This window comes from Pipistrellus kuhlii, unplaced genomic scaffold, assembly GCF_014108245.1.
Source record: "Pipistrellus kuhlii isolate mPipKuh1 unplaced genomic scaffold, mPipKuh1.p scaffold_m20_p_1, whole genome shotgun sequence".
In the NCBI taxonomy this organism is placed as follows: domain Eukaryota; kingdom Metazoa; phylum Chordata; class Mammalia; order Chiroptera; family Vespertilionidae; genus Pipistrellus; species Pipistrellus kuhlii.
In genome coordinates, this window is record NW_023425404.1 from 36,737,374 (window position 1) to 36,743,779 (window position 6,406).

Genomic DNA, 6,406 nt, shown 5'->3' on the forward strand with positions numbered 1-6,406 from the left:
TGTAGTTGAATGATTGGGGGTGGGGGGAGGATGGTAAATAAAAAAGATCGCCCTCTGTGGCCTGCCCCATGTCTGAGATGTCAGCATTTGAGATTTTAAAAATTATCATAATTTTAGGGAGCAAGTACTCTTTGAAGAGGAAGTACATTAAGCCTAAAATATGCAGTCCTTTTGGATTACTTCATGTTATTTATCTTTGGTTCCTCTTTGGTTGTTATCTACTCCTAGAAAGAGAGTCTGACAAAATCTGATTGGAAGGTAGAGGCATGCAAAGAGGTTTAGAGTTAGGCCTTTAAATGGGCAAATATATTTTCCTTTCTTAATTTACTCAAGAAAAATGTATGATTTCCCAAACTTTGTTTTATTAGAAAACCAGTGACTGGGGTGGGGGTGGGAGTGGTAAGTAAGGGAGGAAGCACAGCAGATGGAAACACAAAACCAGAAATAGTCATATTTACAAAGAAGTCTCCCTCAGAAAATCTTCCCTGAATGTCCCCTCCTGATACACCTGACTTCTCCCATAGCATTTGTGACTATCATGGTTCCTGGTTAGTGTGCTAGCAGCCTTCTTCACTATGAGCTCCTTATGTCAGTGGCCATGCTCTCTTCAACTTTGTATCCTTAACACTAGTACATCTTCAGGGTCAGAGCAAGCATCCACAATTAATTTGGAATGAACGAGTGAGTGAGTAAACAGGAGCAGAACCCTTCTACCTCTTTACAGACACAGTAAATGATACCCCCTGTGCCTTTCCTCCTTTCCTTACCCCACACCCTTGTAACCCCCACTGCCCTCTGCCTTTGAACAGGAAAGCTGTATGCCCTCTTCTGGCTTTGCTGGAGCCCTTCAAACAGCCAGCTTAGGGAACCTGCCCCTTCCTTCTGAGAGCAGCAGCTCCTGGGCAGCTGGCACCAAACAGTGATCTAGCTTCTTATTGCTTCCTTGCTCTGTGCCCTGGAGAGAATATTAAATGTGTACAAAAAATACATGCTAAAATATTCATGAATATATTCGGAAAGTTTTTTGCTTAAACCCCTCTGTCTGAAAATAGAACAGAAGAGACGAACAGACAAACCTGACACACAAAAGCATGAGGAGAAATACACAATAAGTAATTAGTTGCAATTAAGCATTTCACTCTAGGTTATCTACATACCTGAACATCAAAGGAGCGGTATTCCCCCATTATTGGAAGACTGCTTTTTAATGAACTTTATGAGCATGTGGTCTGTCTCAGTATTGTCTACCTTTCTCCCACCTTTTTAACCCCTGTCCCACTATCCCTTGAGGCAGCTGGGCCTTAGTGGACATGGGCATTGAGTCAATCTGAATGGCTCCACCTCAGCTTGCCTGGCATTGTTCAGGGGTGGACTGGCAAGAGTAGGAAAGGGCATCCTCACATGGGAAGAGGGGCCTCTCTGTCTTTATGGACCTCCCACTTGTGTTCTCCATCTCACTGGTTTTCACAGAGGAATCCAGTTCCTTCATCAAGACCTTCCCCATCTGCCTTGATCATGACACGTCTCACATGCCTAATCTCCTGTAATGTTAATCACATTTACCATTTATTTTCTTCATTCTTTCCTTCTTCCTGCTCTCCTTCCATTTCTCCTTCCCTCCATCAACTTTCCTTTTCACTACCTATGCCCCTTTTTTCCTCTTTCTCTGAAGAATAATCTTCCTATAACTACCAACGCTGAAACAGTAAGCAGGTGGGTAGTACATGCTATTCAACATGTGTTACATGGGTTGAAATTAAACTTTAGTGAGGAGAATGAAAGCCCATTATCCACTCAGATACAGCTCTTTGGGCTAATATGGTGAAGATCATATAAAAGATGATTGTGTTAACATAAAATTAAAGTTTGAGAAAGGCACTGCTGTCAGATTTGGGGCTGAGTGGCAGTTGGGAGGGCAATACCACCTGGGAATAGGGACAAGGTGGGGTTTTCCCCAAAGGATATGGGCTTTTTCCCCTAAGTGTCATCCTGGAAGGAGAGTGTCAGGGTGGACAACAAGAACTTGGGAGACAGGACTTGAGCTGATCTGGAGAGGAGACAATAAATACTCTCTTTCCTGGGCACAGAGGTTGGCTAGGCCCAGATTCTAAGGCCTGGAACAGTTTCTGCATTGGGGATGATCTGCCCTGACCTGGGGAGGCAAGCCCAGGAGAAGTGTCAGTAGTTGTGGCATTTCTCTGGGTTCAGTGCATCCCTTTTCCTATATTTTTTTCAGTTCTCATGTGAAGTTACCATTGATGTGTGGGGAGAGACTAGTGACCATGCTGTGGAGAGGAGTATGGGGAGAGCAGGGTCCTCTCCCCTGAGGCCACGAGTGGGGTGGAAGCAGTTCCACCATGCTCAGCAAGGGCCTAGTCTCAACGGGGCCATGGGAAGCCAGTCAGTGGTAACAAGGAGACATAATCAGGGGGTACAGATAAGGAATTCAAGTGTTTCTGTCCTTGAAATCCAGAAACTCTGAGAGAAGTTCTTGCTACATTAGACAAGGGAAAACAAGAAGATGTACTTTTTAATAAGTTGATCTCTGTAGTTAGTAATCAGTAAGAGTAAGAGCTATATGATCACAAAGTAATTTTAGTCTTTTTTTCCCAAGGCATAAGCTCCACAACATCTATAGGTATAATATTTTATAGCAAAAGAAAGAATGAGTGAAGGAAAAGGAAAGCGAGGAGGGGGGAAAAATGGAACTTGGGTCTTTTTTTAAAATGAGGATGCTTCTACCATTTTCCTAGTCAGGCCCACTGCAGCCCACCCCTCTCCTAGGTCCTGCTTTCCCTGCTGGGATGTGAAGTTGATGACCTGACTGGTCTTAGTGCAGAGCGTTCATTTGGCCACATTTTACCAGGAAGCGAGGTTACTATGCCTTATAAAGCAAGGACCATTGCTTTCCTCTTTGCTCTTGCATCCCACCTTCCTCCACATCTTTGAATTGTTAAGGTAACAGTGCCACCAGAGGCCTTGTCTCCTTCTTGCTCTTCTGTGTTTCCATATGGCCAGTGGATGAGTGAACCCACTCTGGACATCTCTCTCCTGATTGACAGTTCCTGGGAAGCGCACTGGCCTCATAGTTTAGATTTGGGGTGTGGGAAGGAAACAGGAGAGTAGGGGTTGTTTGTCTACTTTAGCCTCAAGTCTAAGCCACATGCTACAACGTAGCATTTTAGTTTGGAGGCTAGGCTCTTGTACAGATATTAATAAACTTGCACCTTTGTTCCCATTCTGTTATTGTACTTTATGCATATAACACTGTCAGGGTAGAGGGTGGAGATGGAGAGAATGCAGAAGAGTGATTAATGGGAAAGGATTTAACTATTCTTGGTTCTCTTACAATATCACATTATAGCAAGCAAACTCACACATCAATTCCTAATGATTAATTTTAAAAAAGAAATCTGTCTAAATAAAGATGAAAACACTGCTGTGGATACTTGATCTTATTTGAGGTTTGGAGATTCAACTTTCCTTTCAGACCAGAAGTCATGGCCCTTTCTGATGTATAAAATTTACTTACAATTATCCCTTTGGCCTATGAAGTCTTGGGTCATATTCTGAACAATCCCAAGTTCTGACCTTAAAACCATTTTACTTTAAGGAATTATGTTGGAGGATCACATATGATGACTAATTCTAACTATTTTATTAGGTACAGAGGCTTACTCAAATCCTTTAAGGGAAAAAGCAAAACTCTATATAAATAAAAGCCAAGCAACTGGAATGACAGAATGACCAGAATGACAGAAACAATTGGCACTGTAGTAATGTTTTCCTATTACATAGTGGAGGAGAAAACATGGATTCTAATGGGAAAGATTCCAGTTTACTTCCCAACTCTGTCCCCTACTGGTAATGTGACCTGGGCCACTGCCTCAACCTTCTGGATCTCTGCATCCTCACATGTAAAAGTAAGTAGAGAGGGATTGTGTCTATCATGCCAGGGATAGCATCTGCCAAAGAACGTTATAAACTAGAAACACAATGAAACATTTTAGAACACAGAGTTTGTTATGTAGGGTCCTTTGTGTGTATGTTATCGGGGGTTGCACTTGTCCTTGGAGCAGTGTCTATTGAAGGGGCACTTGGGGGAAGACTATACAGAAACATTGAGTCTGTAGGGTCCTCAGATGACTCTTAATAGTGTTTCCAGCCTTAAATGAGTCTTCTGGCCTTATAAGCCCCAGATTTTGCTGTGTCATTTAGGACTTACATGCCTGCCAAGAAGGTGCCAGAGGAGCGTAACTTGCTGCACTGCTCTTGTGAGTGTGAACACCACTTCTCAGGTACAACAGGGCTGGCAGGGCTATTATAATATTTGCTGTGATGTTGCCTTCTATTATCACCACCTTAACCTCTCCTCTTTTCCCAAACTGTGAGAATAGGAGAGGTGCTATATGGTTCATGTGACTGGGCTGTCTTTGAGGGTTTGGAGAAAAGATATATACACTATATCTTAAACTGTTTTTCATGATGTCAGAGTCCTTTAACCTAGGGTTGGTGGTACTGGGATCACCCACAACTTACTGGAAACTGGAATTTGTACTTGTTTGGGCTTTTTTCTAACCTGAAGATGAGTAATATATCTTGTTTTCAATAGATATTCAATAAATGTTGAGTAAGTGTGTGTGTGTTTTTAACTTGGACTTAATTAGTTTACAGCTAAGAACTATCCAAATGCATAAAAATTGAACACACTGTTATACTACACTTGATCTTAGCCAAAAGGCCGAGAAGCGATGAACACACTGTTATAGAAAGTCACCAGTAGGTATTGACAGTGCTGAGTATGGCAGGCAAAGTCAACAGAAATCCTAAGACCAGTGGTTCTCAGCCAATCAGCACATTAGAATCATCTAGGGAGCTTAGGGGGGTCGGGGGGGGGGGGGGGGGGGGGGAAGATCCAGTGCCTAAGCTTCCTTCCAGAGATTTTGGTTTAATTGGTCTAGGGAAGGCTCTAAAAATTGATGTTGTTACTAATCCGCTGATTCTGAAGGCTAGCTTTTTCTCCTAGTAGAGGTTCTTAACATTGACAATACATTTGAATCCTGGGAACTTGAAAAAGTACTAATGCCTGGGTCCCAGTCTCAGGGTTTTGCTTTGATTGGGTTGGTGTGGTGTGGGCATCAGGATTTTTAAAGCTCCCTACTGATTTCTAACAGAGCCAAGCTTGAGAACCAATGACTTAGCGGAAGCTAGAAGGAAGCATCTCTATCTTTTCTTACAAAAGTACAACTCAAAATTAAAACAGCTAAATTTAAGTAAGAAGTTATTTAGTGCCACTCCTGTACTGTTCATTGTTTAATCTTCATTTTATAGAAAACGTTTTAAAATAAAAGACCTCAACCTTTTTCATAGATCCTAGCCCTGAATATAAACTTAAACTTGAATAAATTGCCTCTTTCTTAATCTAAGTCTTGATTTAGACTCCAGCTGAGATGACTCTTGACTTTTAAAGCAGTTTGTTGTCAAAAGTCTCTGGAAGTTTATTCTCAGCCTCCCGTTCCCCTTTTCTCACCTCAAACATAAAGAATCTTCTCTCCTTTTCCCTGTAGATTCATAGAGCTACTCACAGCCACCATCTACCTTGCCTTTCTATCTGAGCATTAGTTAGGAAAATCAGCTGCAGGTGTCCAGCTAGTGGACGAGGCTGTACAGTCAGTCACCTTTGAGGCCTGGAGATGCATAACTGAAGGAATAGTTCATAGTAAAAGCCTTTCTTCTAGTGACATTGTGGGTCTAAATGATGAAGGCGGTGGGCTGACCACTGAGATCCTGACCCAGATCACCCAGAAACTGGTCACAGTGTCTTTTTGATCAGTCCTATGATTTCCAGTTGAACTTGGACTGAGAGAATTCCTACCATCTGTTAAAACTTGCCAATGATGCCACTTACAAGCAACTGAAGAAAGCTCTAATTGCCCTAAAGAAGTATCATGCTGGCCTTGCATTCTCACTCACAGAGGTCCTCTTTGGTGGCTAGCCCCCGGTCCTGCCTGTGACAAACAGGTGCCAACTTTTTACAGTGCCTCTCTGAACACCTCCACAGGATTCCTTCTTTCCATGTAGCTAGAACAGCCATATACATCTTGGTATCAACTTTGAAGTTCAATCCAGAGTCTTATCTAAATTTCAACTGGAATGCATTGAATACAGAGATGAATTTGGGTGAGAATATATGCTATATCAAGTGTTCCAATCTATGAAGACCATATTCTAATTATTTAGGTTTTCTTTAATGCAATGAAATAAAGTTTTTACTTGTCTCTGAAACATCTGAACTGTTTTCATGATAGACATTCCTAAGTTGTTGAGACATTCATTGTATCTTTTAAATTTTATTGCTCATATGTGATTTCTGTATATTGATTTTTTTTTATTCAACAACCTTATA

The 6,406-nt window shown here is 41.8% G+C and overlaps 1 pseudogene; it reads right to left on the bottom strand.

Moving 5' to 3' along the window:
- Positions 1–4,662: 4,662 nt before the first annotated feature.
- Positions 4,663–4,753, bottom strand: LOC118709697 (annotated as a pseudogene).
- Positions 4,754–6,406: the final 1,653 nt, after the last annotated feature.